Source organism: Oryza glaberrima, chromosome 12 (assembly GCF_000147395.1).
Source record: "Oryza glaberrima chromosome 12, OglaRS2, whole genome shotgun sequence".
In the NCBI taxonomy this organism is placed as follows: Eukaryota; Viridiplantae; Streptophyta; class Magnoliopsida; order Poales; family Poaceae; genus Oryza; species Oryza glaberrima.
Genome location: NC_068337.1, coordinates 19,274,741 through 19,292,587, shown reverse-complemented (window position 1 = coordinate 19,292,587; position 17,847 = coordinate 19,274,741). Strand labels below are relative to the sequence as shown.

Sequence of the window (17,847 nt, the reverse complement as noted above, 5' to 3'; positions counted from 1 at the left end):
GATACGTAACCCTCCAGAACCTCTTGCAACACTGCTAAAATTTAATGGTGATGCACGCTCAAAGAGATTTCTTAGACAAATACGATCTTACAATTCTATGTTTGCTTTCACTTCCATGGGTGCAACTGTTGACAAGACAATTAACACTGGAAATGCACCTTATGTTTTTAAGATTAACGGTGTTGTCCACCACAAAATTGGTAGCCTCCTGCCCTCTCGTGGAAAACAGCCCAAGTTTGCTCAACTTTATATCTATGACCCAGAAAATGAAACAGAAAATCGAATGAACATATTTCAACATGATGACCCATCTATAGTTCGTGCTCTTTCTGATATGCTAGATTATGAAAACAAGCTTGTCCAAACCTTTCGTTATGCTAGAGAGCGTCTTGCTGAGCATGGAAACCAAACTTTAACACTGCGACTTATGGGGTGCAATGCAAAATCTGAGATACAATACAACCTACCAACTAGCAATGAAATAGCTGCCATTATAGTAGGTGATTACTCAGCATCAGAATATACTTTCGATGTACTTGTGCATGATAAGGATGTTGGGTTACGACGTGTTTCATCTATACACCCATCATACATGGCCTTACAGTACCCACTGCTTTTCCCATATGGTGAGCGAGGGTTCCATCTTGGTATACAGTACAATGACTATGACGGGACAGGAAGAAAATATGTTACTATGCTTGAGTTTCATCGTTTTTTTATGCACTATAGACTGAACGAACCAAATCCATATACATGTTATGGTCGTCTTAGTGATCAATAGTTGTCGATGCTTTTTCAACGATTGAGGGAAGCAGATTGAAGTGGATAGCTGACCATCAGGCTGACCTTCGTTCAGAGTGTGTTCAAGGTATAGCTGATGCTATTGACCGAGGTTTAATCGATGCTGATAATGTAGGCAAGCGGGTTATACTTCCTGCTAGCTTTACTGGTGGTAGACGGTACATGGTAATGAACTATCAAGATGTGATGGCAATATGTCGTGTTTTCGGGTCTCCTGACTTATTTGTGACATTTACATGCAATTCAAAATGGCAAGAAATAGCAGAGTTGATAAGGTTTGAGGATGGCCAACAGCCATCTGATAGGCCTGACATGATTGTTAGAGTGTTCAATATGAAAGTTCATGAATTCATAACTGACATCAGAGAGGGAAGAACATTTGGACCTGTACTTGCAGGTAAAGATGTTCCCTTTTCCCACTTCCAGCACCTGCGTATACAATTGGTTTTATCTTTATAGTTCTAATGACTATTTCTCTTTTTCGCGCCTTAGTTCTCTACACGGTTGAGTTCCAGAAGCGAGGTTTACCACACATACATTGTTTGGTATGGCTAGCTGCCAACAATGCTGAGGTATCGGCAGCTATTATAGATGGGTTCATTTCAGCTGAGATACCAGACTTTCGAACCGATGAATTAGGGTATGAATTAGTAAAGGAATTCATGATGCATGGCCCTTGTGGTGAGGACAACAAAAAATGCCCTTGTATGAAATTGACAACAAATGCTCGAAACACTATCCTAAAGATTTCCAGGATGAAACATTTGTTGATGAGTGTGGTTTTGCTGTTTATAGGCGAAGGAATGATGGACGGACCATTTTAAAAAACGGTGTGCTTTTAGACAATAGATCAGTTGTGCTGTATAATATTAACTTGCTTAAAACATTCCAGGCGCATATAAATGTTGAGTGGTGTAACAAATCAAACATGATCAAGTATCTTTTTAAATACATAATGAAAGGCCATGACAAAGCAAAGATTTATTTTGAAACCATAGCCCCATCAGGAAACATGTCACTGAATCATGATTTAGCTCCTCCTGATGAAATTTTAGAATATATGGATGCTAGATTTCTCTCTACCTGCGAAGCACTACACCGAAGTTTTGAGTTTGATATACATTATAGAGTTCCTCCAGTAGAAAGGTTGGCTGTCCACTTACCAGGAATGAACTATGTTCGATATGAGAAAGGGTCTGATTTGAGAGCATTAATTAATTGTCTGCTGCAAAGCGTACGATGCTGACTGAGTGGTTTGAAGCAAACACGAAATATGAAGAAGCCTGTAGCCTGATATATTGTGATTTCCCTAAAGAATGGACATGGGATGGCTCCTCTAGAACATGGCACAAAAGAACACCTGCCCTTAAAATTGGTAGAATGTATTATGTCCATCCAACTTCCTTTGAGTTGTACTACTTACGAATGTTACTAATGATTGTTAAAGGTGCACAAAGTTATGCCGACATGCGAACCTATAACAATATTGTATATGAAACATAGAGAGGCTTGTGAGGCACGGGGCATCCTTGAGGGAGATAATGAATGGCACCTTCTTTTTGATGAAGCGATACAAACTGCATCTTCTTATCAGCTAAGACAGCTTTTTATTACCGTTGTCCTTTTCTGTTCGGTTGGGAACGTTCAGGGTCTATTTGATAAATATTGGTTGTATATGACAGATGACATACACCTTAGATTAAAAAAGGCCCTTGATAATCCACATTGCATTATTCCACACGAACATCTTCTTACTTTGTTAATACATGAACTTACCAGTGTCTTTGGAAAGAGTGGTGGCAACATAAGAGATTATAACCTGCCTCATCTAACCTTCTCTCCACAAGTACCCATGGGTAATAGGCTTATTGAAGAGGAGCTCTCACCATCCCTTGATGATGTCAATGCACGCAGAAACTTTGATTTCACAACTTAACAATGACCAAAAAAAAAATCTTTGACCAAATTGTTGGTTGTGTGGCTGCTAACCAACCTGGTTTCTTTTTTGTTAGTGGTCATGGTGGCACTGGTAAGACATTTTTATGGAATGTCATAATCTCAAAAATAAGGTCTGCGGACAAAATTGTTCTTGCTGTAGCTTATCCTGGCGTAGCTTCTTTGCTTTTGCCAAAAGGCAGGACAGCCCATTCACGATTTAAAATACCTGTCGATATTAACGAAAATAGCCTGTGATGTAAAGAGAGGAACAATACTTGCTGAGTTGCTGCAAAACACTGCACTTATTATTTGGGATGAAGCTCCCATGACACATAAACGTTGCTTCGAGGCGTTAGATCATACACTTCGGGATATCCTTTCTGAAACGTATTCTGGAAATGCTATTGTTCCATTTGGTGGTGTTCCGGTTGTCCTGGGTGGCGACTTTAGGCAAATTCTACCTGTTGTGCCCAAAGGTTCACGGAAAGCAATTATTGCCGCATCGATCACAAACTCGAAGTTATGGAAACATGTTGTTGTGCTTAGTTTGAAAATAAACATGAGGTTACTTAACCCTTCGCTTCCAGATGCACACAGAGATGAGCTTAGTAATTTCGGTAAATGGCTTTTGGCTGTTGGTGATGGTACTTTGCCTGCAGCTAAGAAAGATGGTGACAACTATGCTTCATGGATCGAAATATCTCATGACTTGCTTATCATGACAGATGGTGATAAGATAGCTGTTGTTGTTAGAGAGGTCTATCTTGATTTCTTAGAGCATTATAAAGACCCTAACTATTTAGCTTCATGTGCGATCGTGTGCCCTAACAATTCGATTGTTGATGAGATAAATGATTATGTTGTCGGCTTAGTTCCAGGCGTTGGAAAGGAGTACCTTAGCTACGATACAATATCAAAGTGTAGTGATCAAATCCCAGATTTTGACCTATTATATCCCACTGAATTTCTGAACTCAATTGATGCAAACAATTTCCCTACACATAAGCTTGTACTGAAAGAAGGTGTCACGGTAATGCTACTTCGAAATATAAATCAATCAATGGGCTTGTGCAACGGAACTAGGCTGTTGATAGTTCAACTCGGTGAGCGTCTTCTACAATGTGTCATATTAACTGGCTCTAACATTGGCGACAAAATATACATTCCTAGAATTGCACTATGCACTATGAATGTGAAATGGCCATTTACATTGCAGAGAAGACAATTCCCTGTTCGAGTTTGCTACTCCATGACTATCAATAAAAGCCAAGGCCAAATACTTGAGAGGGTCGGCGTATACCTCAAAAAACCTGTTTTTACTCATGGTCAACTATATGTTGCTTTCTCAAGGGCAACTTCTCGATCAGGTTTACGAGTATTGATTGAAAACGATGATGGTTCCTGTGGTACACAAACAAAAAATGTTGTGTACCATGAAATTCTTGCTGCTACACAAGCAGTGATACACCATCTGACTATTTTAGATTTTGATTGTTACACATTGTCTTCGTTCTTACGCATAGATACAATTGCAGGCTGAGCTGCCGCTGCACTAATCTCCAGCATATGATTATGTGCGTTGTGCGCACCTTTTTGGATATGTTTTTTTGAACATGTGGTCGATTTACTGGATGGTTCTTGTCTTGCTAATTGCTTAGGATCTTATGCTCTCCATTTTTGCTAACATGGTAATTGTTATTTTCTTTTTTTCTCTACTATGTATTACTTCTGTTTATAGTTGTCATTCAATTACATATACGTCAGTTCGATGTTTATTATATTGTTGTGTTTAATAACTTCGAATGATGTAGGTTGACATGGGAGAAATCTTGATTTCTGATCTGATTTGTGGTGATGAGAATGAGCGTCTTTGTGTTCGATTATCTAGACTCTGGGATTTCTGTGATGCTAAGGATGAAAGTAATTTTTTTCACAAAGACCTTCTGTTGCTTGATGCAAAGGTAAGACAGTTCAGCAAGTAAATTTTGAGTTCGATGATGCTTTACATGTTTCCTTACATTGATTTGTCATATTATATAGGGTAATAGCATCCATGCACAGATCTTTCCTCCTCTTATGGAAAAGTACAAGCCTCTGCTTACAGAAGGAAAAGTCTATTACTTACACTCATACACTGTCAAGTATGGAAATAGGTTATACAGGCCAGTTCAATGAAATGATGATCCTATTTACTACTTGGACTGAAATTGAGGAATGCATTGGTGGCCCTGCTGGTTTCCCTACTATTGTGTACTCCTTAACATCTTACAATGATGTTCCAAATCTGGTTGGCAATGTTGATCGCTTTGTTGGTATGCCCATTGCTGTTATGTCTTTGCAAAGTTTATAAATTACTCTGTTGGCTCTAATATTTACAACTTTTCCATTTTCCCCAGATGTTGTGGGTGTCATTACTGAGATAACTACACCGACAATGCTACGTCCCAAGTCAAGAAAAGCTGACAGCTTAAAAAGGACAGTTCAAATATGTGATGCCAAGTAATGGTCTCTCAACCTGTTGTTTCTTCTCCTATCTATATTGATTTATATTATATGCTAACCAGTGGACTAACCTCAAACACAAACAAGAACTAGCATAGGGCATTTAATTTTTTTAACATGCCTCCCACCTTTTTTTTATGTTTACACAAATAGCAACTCTATTTTAAATCGCGCTCTTTGGGGTGAACGAGCACTAGCCTTTCAAGCTGAGGATATATACAATGCTGGTAAAAAGGAACCCCAGATTGTTCTCTTTGTTGGGACACTTGTCAAGGACTACACCAAGTCTGGGATAGGTGAGTTCTAATAGAAAGCAACAAAATATACCTCATACATACAACATATATATGCCATATCTAATTATTGTACAAATGTAGGCTTGGCGCTGTCTGGATGTTCTGCATGCAAGTGGTATATTAATATCGATATACCTGAGATAGCTGAACTAAAAATGAAGTTAGTGCATAATTTCCTTTTTGCATGTGCAGATTCTAAGATAGGTATGATGTACATATTTTCTCATAACAATCGTTATACAGGCTTGGGGAAAAATTGCAGCCAATCAGATGGGTTGAAACAGCAGCCACTGTATATGAAGATGACCCTATTGAGCAAAATACTGTGGCAGAGCTTAAGAAACTCAATCCTCACAAATGTCGTGTTAGTGTTGGGTAGGCTAGATTCACATTGTCTATCAGACATTGCTTATTTCTCATGTTGTTTCTCTTTGTTCATTGGTGCAGAGGCTTCGATTTATAACCAGTGTAACTATAAGAAAAATCTGCAACGAGAACTCTTGGTGGTATCGTTCCTGCCAGAAGTGCTTCTAAGGAGCAAAGCCATATGGATACACGTACAAGTGCGGCAGCTGTTCTTGGATTGGAATGGCAACACCAAGGTAAAGTAACGATTATTGTCTATTTTGACATAACAGGTTCTGTTCCATTCAATAACTCTCATCTATTGCAATATAACATGCAGATACAAGCTAGCACTCACAGCAGGTGATGACAGTGATAACGCCGAGTTTATCCTCTTTGGGAAAACGGCTCAACGCCTCGTGCGGAAGCCAATTGAAGCTTTGATTGACAAAATACCAGAAGGTTCTAACTTCATCCCAGATGAGATAACATGCTTGCTTGAGAAACAATTCGTCTGGAACGTCATCATCACAGAGAACTCACTTAGAAACTGCGAGGTTTCATTACAAGTGAACAGCATAATCTCAGGGGATACTTCTGGACAGCCTCTTCTACTTATGTCCCCAACATCTTCTTAGACTTCATCAGCTATGATGTCATCTGGATCAAGCAGTGCTTTGTTGTCACCAACAAAAGTAATTGAGGTTGGTTGTTCTTCCCCACCATCCACTGCAACAGCTTCTCCATCTGCGGCAATTAGCACACCCAAGAAGCAGGCTTTACAGTCCTCAACACCTCACACGCCAACCAGCAAGTTCTATTGTGCTCCAACAGAACAAGTAACCTCACTTGACACGCTTTTTCCATCGATGGCTCAGAAAGTTCAAGATAAAACTGCAATGGTATAAATTTCATAATCTGTCTAATCTTTTTATCTTAACACAATTTATGTTATTACTCTTGGCTGCACAGTACCTTACTTCCCTTTTCGTAGAAAGCAAAGGTTGTGGCTGTGCATGATAAGACTTTAAGCCCAGTTGCTCCTTCGCCCGCTTCTGCCACTACCTCCAGGAAGAGGTATAACTGTTATCTCTCATTGTCCTGTTACTGAATTTTCCACATCCACTTATACTAAAATATGTCCTTCAACAGAGCGCACCCTTCTCAGACAACACCACCAGTTAAGAAATTGTTCAATGAAGATAACAACAAAGAGAAGGATGACGCTGATAGGTATACTCACCAACTTATAGCTAATACCAAATTATAAAACATGTTAGTATAGATATAGTTTCTAACAATGTGTTCTTTTTTTTCAGTGCACCAGCTGACGCTTAATGCATCATTCATGTATCCCCAGTCAAGCATTTTGGTCATCATCCAAGTTGTAGCGTCTCCATCAACCTTGTTTGAAGTACAAGAAACAATGGTGCCCCTGAGACTTCTGTCTCCTGAATGATGCCACATGTCTAAGCCTTTTGCTATAAACTATGCCCGTCTCTTTATTACTTCAAGCCTTTTGGAACTATCCTTATCTATATATGTATGCTATTGTTGCTGTTATGTTTAGTATGCTCCAGCTATATGCTCAGGATACATTACAATTGCAGCTAACCTAGCAGAGCAATGGGTCCTGAACAATTAACAGAGACATGGCCACATGTTACCTTATCATTCTGTTATGTCAGACAAATATTAAGACTGCTTATGGTTATATCCTCAGCTATCTTCAGATCGTTACGTTGTTGCTATGTTCCATGGAGTTGCTATCTTTACCTGTGTTACATTGCCAGCAGTTACATTCTTGTTTGTATCTTCATAATCTCTCTGCAATGGTGTGGCCTACACTGTTTTTAATGAAAAGTATGAATGCCGTTCTTGCTTTATCTAGTACATGTAAACATTTGTCACTTTTAAAACTGTTGTTTGCTTTTTATGAAACTAGACTTTTTTTCTGTCATTAGCACCCTGATAGTACTCCTATATATAAAAAGGAAGAGTCCAAGCAATAGAAGTAGTGTGTACGGGGAGAAAAAAAAATAAAGCAATGGAAGTAAAGTCAACAGGGAGGGTAAAATAAGAAAGCAACAGCAAGAGTCTCTCGTCTCTTCCGATGATATTTCTCCCAGTCTCTAACGGTCTCTCCTTGACTCTCTTCCTCCTCCCCTCCCACTCACCCAGACCAAACAACTCTCTCCCTCAGTCCCTCCTCCCTCCTGCCCTCTCACTCACTGGATCCCCATGGCTTTCCTCCTCATAGGACTTGGATTTGGGCATCCTGCGGCTCTCCAGCGAAATGATCGGTGGTGGCTGTTTTGGTGATGGCGGCGTTTGGAGGGGCGGATACAGCAACCTCTTCCCCTCCCGCGCTGATCCCGTCATCTGTTCGCCCCCCTCCCCCCCCCCCCCCCCCCTCTCGCGCGGATCCGCCGTCGGCGATTATGGGAGGGGCGGATCCGGCGACCTCTTCCCCTCTCGCGCTGATCCCGTCATCTCTCCGCCCCCCTCTCGCTTCCTATATTATTTATTTTTAATTCTGAATTTCTATTATTTCTAATTGTATTTCTATATGGACTCTAAACTCATCTTTCAATATTCTTTAATTTTCAATTTCGAATTTCAGTTATCAGCAGCTACGGGAGCGTCGGATCTTGTGACCACTTCCCCTCCCGCATGGATCCCGTCATCTCTCCGCCCCCTCTCGCGCAGATTTGCCAGTAGCTGTCCGGCTGGTCGGAGAGAAGGTTTCAAGATGGCGGACGAAGGTTGACCTGTGGTTCTGCTGATGAGGATTCCATGGCCGTCGGATCCTGAGAGCGGACTCCCCGTTAGCTGTTCGGCTGGCTGGAGAGGAGCTTTCAAGATGGTGGACCGAGGAGAGCGCGGCTGAGTGGTGCCATTGAAGATAGTGGGCGTTTCTTCATGATTTCATGTGCGTTATCAGTTGATTTTGTTTGTGTATGTTCATGTGGGGGTCCGGGGCATATGGATGTGTGTTCTTTGCTTGTTGGGAGTTCTGACCAGCGATGGTTTTGGTAGCTGTAAGAGCTGCAATTCTTCAAATAAATGTAACTGTACCACTTATTCAATTAAAGATGCTATGCAATCTCCTTTCTTTGGTGATAATAAAGTAGTGTTATTGTCAATGGACACTTCTTATTTGAAACATGTTATAAACTATAACTAATGCTCTAAACAAAAAGATGGAGGGAAGAAGAGAAACAATAACAAAAATACTAAAAGATCCATCACCTTTATTTATGGACATAGGAATTACGATATCAATCAGAATATCAGGCATGAGTAGTAGTACAGGGAAGATCTGCAATTTTGATCACATTCATAATATATGCAGTATTTGACACTGTTTAATCCTGTGTTCTCAAACTCACACCAAATCTTTCTTTGCAGATTAACTTTGGGATCTTTGGTACTGGTGGTTATTTGGGCAGCTATGGGGGTCTTGATGGGTATGACAATACTCTACCAGGAATTCAGATAAGGTCACTGCGAAAGTTATAGCCATATACTACAGGTACAATTTTACATAGTTTTGAAACACTGAGATGCAAAATTTTTGTGTCATTTGCATGAAGCTTCATTTGGGCTAAATTTCAAACATAGTTATATGGTTTAATTGCTGATCTATTAGTATTTGGTGTCTTCCTTAAGTTCAATTTTTGTTGTTAATAATACATCTGGTTCAATTTTTACTGCGATGAAACTTTTTGCATTTGACCAGAAGAAGCAACTTGGTTTTTCTCTGTAGAATTTTGAATTGACACAATATATTCTGTCAAGGTACTGAACCACGTCCTTTGTACAGCGCCGAGGTAGGCCTGCTGTGGGGTGCTTTGTGTTGTGGATATTGGGCGTGGACCAGAAGCTGATTATGTGGTGTTTCACCGCGTGAAATTGGTAAGCTCCATATTTTTTTCATGATTGAGTCAGTCTTCAGCACTGAATCTCTAACATTGTTTTGAACACTGAAAATATCTTATTTTGTTACAGCACTACCATGTCAAATATTAAAAATTGCATTTATAGGTGTGATTGGAACTCAGAAACTTTAACTACCAAGACAAGAGATCAAGATGCCTGGAATGGTTAGTAATGCTGCATTCCTCTAAATGTTTTTTTGTTGGGAGTTTATGCAAACTGCTTAGAATATTTGATATTGTCCTTCCAAATCATTACACAAATGCATCAAAATATGTTCTGTCTTAGTTGACGGTTGCTGATGAACTTATGGCCCTGAGAATACTTACAAATGCATTTTGTATGTTTAGGCATTGTGAATTTGTGATCCCCAATACAATTGAAGTTGTTCACGGAGCTGCTCTTGGCACGATGGCTTCTTTGGTGTTGGAGTAGAACTCTTTGAATGTTTTTTTTGTCACACCACAAGAACAAATTTTATTTGTGGTACCAGTTTTGTTTGTATATATATAGGATAGGATGTATGCAGCGTTCCTGTGGTGTTCGAATGTAATATTGTGGTGGCGGGGGGGGGGGGGGGGGGGGGGGGGCGGGGAGTTCCTGTCTACGTTACCCCGATAAGTCACACATCTGTATCGGATACGGATACGCTCCGATACGTATCCTGCACTTTCCCAATTTTCAATTAAATAAAATAACCACGGATACATTTCGAATACGTGTGAACATCGAAACCCAGCCATCTGACTAGTGCGCCGCCGTTCACTACCACCAGTCCTCATGCTCACGCGCCTCCTCTCCCGCCAACCCCCGCCACCGCTCGCCGCCGCCTCTGCATTGCGCAGCGTTTGCTCTGCTGGTGGGTGCAGCGCTTCCTTTAGCAGGCCGTGTCGCGGACCCTCCGCCGTCGGGCTCAGGGGCTAAGGCTGGCAGCCGTCGTCCCACGACGGCCCGACCCCATAGCAGCATCAACCCTTTGTGGCCGGCACTAAAGAAGCACCTCCGCCATTGAGCAGCAGGCAAAAAGTCCATCACCACGGAGTAATTTTTCCATTGTTCCTGTTAGTAAATCCCCTTCAAGCTTTCTTTTCTTTTTCTTTTGAAAGCCAATCATCTTCTTCAGGCTTTCCAAGGTTGTGACGAGAGAAGTTAAAAGGAGAGGAGGAGATAAGGTTGAGGAGAGGAGAGAGGAGTTAAAGGAGAGGAGGAGATACCTCGATCCGATCGCGCATGCCTCTCCAATCTCCGCATCGATCTTTTTTTCCGGTTGGTGTTACCAACCGGGACTATAAATAAATCTTTATAGTGATCTTTTTTTCCCGGTTGGTGTTATTAACTAGGACTACAAATAGATCTTTAGTCCGTTACTAACCGGTACTAAAGATTAAAAAGTACCTTGGAGGTTTTAAACCGGGACTAAATATGTTTTTAGTCCCGGTTTTTAATACAACCGGAACTATTGTGAAATCTGGTCGACCGACCAAAGATGGCTTCTCCACCGGTGTCAGCTCGTCACAGATAAGCGATCCTGTTCTAGTGCCATTGTCCAACTCGCCCATGATCACACCTCTTCCTGGATACGTTCTGCATCTAGCGTCTGATGATGTTCTCCCAACGCCGGCAGAGCATGTATATCGATCTGTCCGTCTCCAGCGTGACACAAGCAAACGTGCGCCTAACGTGTTCGACACCAAAATAGAATCGGATCAGGAAACTGAGGCACAGAAGTACGCTGCATATATATGGTCATGTGTCCTCAGATCGAGTCGTAACTCGTAACGTTTCGCCGTGTGTATCGATCACGAGGGCAGCACAAACGATGGATCAAGATGGAGCAAGGGAGTTCACCCTAGCGTCGCCGTGCCCCGTTGGTGGCGGCCAGTGGTATCCACGCCATGCGCTGAACCGATCTCTTGCAAGTCATCCAACACTTGCACAAGCATTCATCGTTGTCGCGAGGTCAAAGATGACCTGGCCAGGGAGACGCTGACCAGTTGGACCCACTTGCAACTTCTTATAGGGAAAATAACCACTGTTATTAGTGCACGGTAATTTAAGTACTCCCTCCATCTCATAATATAACAACCTATGACCGGATGGGACCGGATGGGACGTTTCATAGTACAACGAAATTGGAGAGGTCAATGTTCCATCCTATCTAGGTTGCTATAATATGAAACAGTACATGGCTCACTAACAAATGGACACTACGGTCCACGGATTTTAAAGGCCGGGTCGGTTGAATATAGAGTCTACATGTTCTTTTAAAAAAAGAAGGAAAAGGTACACCGAAGATCCCTCAACTTGTCATCGAATTACAAAATCGTCCTCCAACCACAAAACCGGATATAACGCATCCCCTAACTTATAAAACTGTGCAAACTATGTCCCTCGGCAGTTTTGACCCCGGTTTATCCGACGTGGCGGCTGACTCAGCGTGGGATCCACATGTCAGGATGCCACGTCAGCACCCTCTCTCTTCCCTTTCCTCTCCCTCCCTTCTCTCTCTCACTTTTCCAGCCAACGGGTGGGGAGAGGTCGCTAGGGCGAGGTGGAAGAGGAGGATGCGGCGATGGCGGAGACTGCGACGCTAGATGCTAACTTGAGATGAAAGTCGGACTCCTAATTACAGCTCATGGTTTTCTAAAAAAATATCTAAACGAATTACCACAGCAAATTTCATCATAACTAAATCGTATCTTTATCTTTATCTTTACCTATTATAAAAGTTTGAGGTGTTTTTACCCAAAACTTTCATACGTCGCCCCCAATTTGGAAATAGCGCCCGGTTTTTTTTCGCCCGATTTTTTTAATATAAGGTTTTATTTGTCCGACTCCCCCAAAAAGTTCGCTCGGTTTTTTTAGCGCACGTTTTTTTGGTCCGACTCCCCACACGGTATTTTTCTTTCTCAGATCGCATCCGTAGCGGTTTTTTTTGTCCGACTCCGATTCCCACCCACATCGCTCTTCGAACACCACAAGAACCTATGTTACCCAGATACGAGGATACGGATACGCGATATAGGGATACGTCATTCTTTTAAAAATAAGGATATGTAGATATATATATATATATATATATACTCTTATATATCTTTATCTTTACGTATTATAAAAGTTTAAGATGTTTTTGCCCGATAAATTTCGTACGTCAACTTGTTCGACTCCGTCCCGTACGGTTTTTTTTTTTTTTTTGTCCATGGTCACCTTGTCCGTTTGGCTGCCCTCCGCATCCGATTGCAATTCCCGCATTCCACGCTGCGCACCGCGTCCGGGCTATGCGCTAGCTTTGACGCATGCACGTACGCACAACCCTGACACATGCACGTATGCCCTCCAGTTCCCGTGAAAACAAGACTGTTTCTGAGTTTTATATTCACACACAACTTTAATTTTTTATAGCACTTACCTCAGATTCTTCTGTTCCTATACAATTTCAATTTTTAAGACACCTACCCTAAAGTTATTTTCTTATGTTTGTTCATGATTTTTGGAGAACATAAACACTAGAAAAAAATTTGAATAAGATAAAAATCTTTATCCTTATATTTATCTTTACCTTTATCCATATATATCTATACTACACCTATCTCTGCTATTATAAAAATTAAAGATGTTTTTGTCGGTATTTTGGTACGTCATCCGTGTATGAGTTAGTTTTTAAGTTCGTTTGCTTTTGGAAATACATATTTTTATTTGAGTCGGGTTAACGTTTTAAGTTCGCTCGCTTTTAGAAATATGGAAGGAGTTGTATAAGAAATCTATGTAAAAAAAACTCGCATGCTAACTTGACATGATTTTCTAGAAAAATATATATATAAGGGAATTCTCACAATGAATTTTAGAGTGAACAATAATAAGATTAAAATAGCCTTCACCCGTTATAACGCACGGGCATTTTTTCTACTACATATACTATTATAAAAGTTCAAGATGTTTTTGCCCAAAATCTCTCGTACGTTGCTTATGTCTAATTTTCAGCGTGAGTTTTCCAAATCACGCGTCTCCGACCGGCTCCTCACCAAGTCCGAAGTCCGTTTCCTGATTGCTTTGTCTATCGCCTGTAACCCAGTCCAACCCCGCACGTACTAGCCACACCTAACCTGATCGATCGATTATGTTTTTATTTGCATGCATGATTCTGTTAAGATGCGGATAGAAAGAGCTGGTACCTGGCGAGGTATTTCTATGTAACAATCTGCATACGTGCTGTTGTAATAATCAGATGTAGTGAGGAGTGGAGGAATGGAACATGATGGCTTTTGTCAAAACATTTATCAAACTATTCTCTCCCTGTTTCAAATTACCTGTGATTCTATATTTTTCATAACTCAAACATTTATATTTTTAAGCATCATGTCACACCCTAAAAATCCCAAATATATAAATTGTTGTCTAAATTGGAATTATTAGAATTTATTTTAAAAGCCTAGAAGAGAAGATCTAGTTTTAATTAATAAATTCCAATATAAAATGGGGCCAGATAAAATTTCATTAAATACTTTTCTTAATTCTATAATTCCTAGATTTTTCTGCGATTTATTTGAGCTAAGGAAGTATTTTTAATAAATGGAATTGCATTTAATGAATAATTTAAATTGAAAAAGGTTTTTAAAATCCTCTTTTGGCTTTGGGCCGAAAGTCGGCCCAAAACCTTCTCTCTCTCCCTGGCCCAAGCCGGCCCAGTCCGCCCGCAGCCGCCGCGTGCGCGCGCCCTCGGACGCTGACAGGTGGGGCCCGCCTGTCAGGTCGTCGTCTACCTCCGGCCGCCCGCCGCTCAAGCCCTAGCGCCGCGCCGCCGCCATCTCCTTCCAAATCTGGCCGCCCCTTTCCGTTTCCGATGAAATTAATAGAGGGGAAATGATCCCTGGGATCCCCTCTATCTTTTCTCTTATGGAATCGTCGGCTAATTTCATTTGGAAATCCGTGGATTCGATCTCGAGTCGGATTCGTCTCTCTCCCCAAACCCTAGAACTTCCTTCGCCGTCGCAGGTCGCCGTGGGCCTCCGACGCCGCCTCCTAGCCGCTATAAATTGACCCCAAGCCCACCGCTACCCGCCGCCACCCTCGCCTTCGTCTCTCGTTGCCCGTAGAGCCCTAGCCCCGTGCAGCCTAGCGTCGCCGTCGCCGCCGTCGCTCCAGCCGTGCACCGCCGTCGCTTCGGTTGTCGTCGTCGCTCGGGAAAGTCGCCGTCGGGTTTGCCAAGCCGTCGCCAACCTCGTCCGCCCCTCCATCGTCGCTGTAGACCGCCGGAACACCGTCGCCGTCGTCAAGCCGAAGAGCGCCGCCGCATCTTCCTCGTCGCCGACGTCGTCCGGTCACCGTCCGTCACCGTTTAGGTCATCGGTGAGTTCGCCGCGTCGCCCGCATCGTTTTGGTGCTCTCCGTTCGCGCTGCCGCGCCATCGTTCGCCGGCGGGCATGCGTGCCCGAGTCGTCGCCGGTGATGACGTCACCGCTGACGTCATCGTCGTTGTTCCCCGTGGCCCGGTCATGGACCGATGGATCTTGGCTATCCGTTTTGGATGGATCGATCTCGGTCGTTCGTTTCCGTGAGCCGCCGCCGTGCACCCGGTCCACCGCGAACCCTAGCCGCTGATGCAATAATTCCCTTTTCCTTTTCAAAAATAATTCACTATTGCGTCATAATTCAATTAAAATCCATATAAGTGTTTTAATCCGATTTAATCTTTAAAAATTCATAACTAATTCATCTTAGCTCGGATTTAGTTGGTTCAAGTCTCTAAATTTTTCTAAAATTGGGATCTACATGTTAAAAATATCCACATGTACTGTTCATGCTTGTTATGTGCTGTTTTGGTGATTTTGCTCTCTTCTGTTTAGATTCCGACGTTTCCGGAGAGTCCGTTTTCGCAGGAGAAGAATTTGAAGAGTTCCAAGGCCAGCAAGGCAAGTCACACAGATCCCAAACAACCCTTTGAGCATGTTGATCCCGTTTAAAGCTATTGTTTCTATTCAACTATTGCATTTATTTTCGAATGTCATTGGGTGGAATTAACCTATTGTTTGTTATAGCCCTTTCGTTCTTGATTACTTTATTCCTTGATGCCTTGGGTTATCATAACTTGACTAGTTGAGCTTTATATATTGGTTCAGCTAGATAGTAGATATGATTGCTTAGCCATGCTTAGAAACATTAGCACACTATTGGGATAACTTATGATTCACTATTATTTAATGATGGCTTAATGATAGTTCACGATGGTCAAACGTGATTCGTTAATTAATTAATTTGCCAACTAAAACTTGATAATGGTGGGTTGTGAGCACATGGTTTTGATGGTCGTGCTCATGACAATTAAGGACCGGTTCACGAGTTTCGGTTGTGAAACATTAACCGTGCCAACCACAAGCCAGCGTGGGCAACGGCTTTACCTTTTGTATAGCATGGTTCATTGCGCGGCACCAGACTGAGAAGTGGCGGAGATAAGCCCACGGGGGTCGCTGGGGAGTCCATGCCTTGTTTATAAGGGGGTGATTATGATCCAGGAACGGTGCGCTGTGGTGGATTGTGTTGTGCGAGGGGTACTGTCACAGCTCCTTTCCGAGGTACCGTGGTGGTATTGAGGCGCATGGTGACATGTCGTGGGGCTGTGTCTTGTGGGTACAGTGGTACACCTCTGGCCAGAGTAAAACTATTCGAATAGCCATGCCCGCGGTTATGGGCGGGTCTAACAATGTCTTTCGTGATTAGTCTCACACTTCTCATCATAATAAAAGATGCTATAACTGGTAATAATTTGATTAGCTCCTGGTTTGGAATAGTTAATTCCTGGTTTGGAGATAGAACTGTGCAGCCGGGATGGTTGTTCAGAATGGTTGGGCCTATGCAACAGGGTATGTTGTATAGCGTTGGATTAATATTGTTTAATTATTACTTAACTGTTTTATTAAATTCCGAAATGTTTATTAAATGCTGTTTATGCAAATGAAACCCTATTATGCCATCCTTTATTATCCTGTGCACTTGCATATTTGCTGCGTGGCTTGCTGAGTCTGTCATATACTCACCTTGCAATCATTCATTAGAGGAGGAGTTCTACAGTGATGCTGATGGTGTGGAGGATTAGGTGTAGCCCTGGTCAAGCTGCCTGTGGAGTGGAGTCGTCTGCGCCGTTTATCTTATTTTTCCGCTGCTTAGATCTTTATTGATTGAGAGGAACTATCTACCTCTGTAATGACATTTTATTCGCTTATTAATTAGAGTAATAATTGTACTCTATTATCAATTTGTTATTGTGTGCCTCGGTTGATTCCTGGACGAGGGTTCACACACATGTAAGCGTTTGGAATTTTGGATAGAAATTCCGGGCGTGACACATCATTTTTTAAAAAGTCATATAGTTTAACATCTTATTATTTAATATTTATGTTATTAGATTCAACAAAAGAAATATTTTCATTATATACCACATGTTATGTGAAAAAATGCACAACAATAAAAATACAGTATAGACAACGTCGCAATGTTCCTAAAAGAAATCGAACCACTTCCATATTAATTTCTCTCAATTGAATATCTCTGTCTCTTCTCCGTCTCTTCTCTACTATTATAAAAATTGAATATATTTCCACCAGAATTTGGTGCATCATCCGTGTTTGAATCGGTTTAAATTTTATGTTTTTGGTTTTAATTTTATATTTTTGTCAAATTCTTTCCTTTTTTTTTCTTACACTGCCAGCGTGCGCAAATTAAATGGGCTAGCACCTTTTCACACGCCCCTTGTTGCACGCAGCGATCGGGCCCGCGCTAGAGTTTGCTTTCCACACGCAACTTTGCACGCGCGTGATTGGGAATGCGGACGAGGGCGACGTAGTCCCAATCAGATATGCGGCAAGGACAAATCCCGCATGTGAGGGCATCGTGGGCCTAACTGGGCATGTGGAAAATCGCGAGCGTGAGTGCGAGTGCCTAGATCATCTGATTCTATTCGTATTACACGGCACGATTCCTAAGACATCCTAGCATGATTTCAAGTAAGTTTCCATGCTCGTAAGCACTAGCA

The 17,847-nt window shown here is 41.9% G+C and overlaps 1 long non-coding RNA gene and 1 pseudogene across 1 annotated transcript; both read left to right on the top strand.

Moving 5' to 3' along the window:
* Window positions 1–4,918: 4,918 nt before the first annotated feature.
* On the top strand, window positions 4,919–7,220 carry LOC127756369 (uncharacterized; annotated as a pseudogene).
* A 1,287-nt stretch (window positions 7,221–8,507) lies between these two features.
* Window positions 8,508–10,376, top strand: LOC127758134 (uncharacterized). The gene is made up of 5 exons (XR_008013624.1): window positions 8,508–8,814; window positions 9,294–9,417; window positions 9,709–9,800; window positions 9,894–9,988; window positions 10,172–10,376. It is a non-coding gene; the product is annotated as an uncharacterized LOC127758134 (long non-coding RNA).
* The last annotated feature ends 7,471 nt before the right edge of the window (window positions 10,377–17,847 follow it).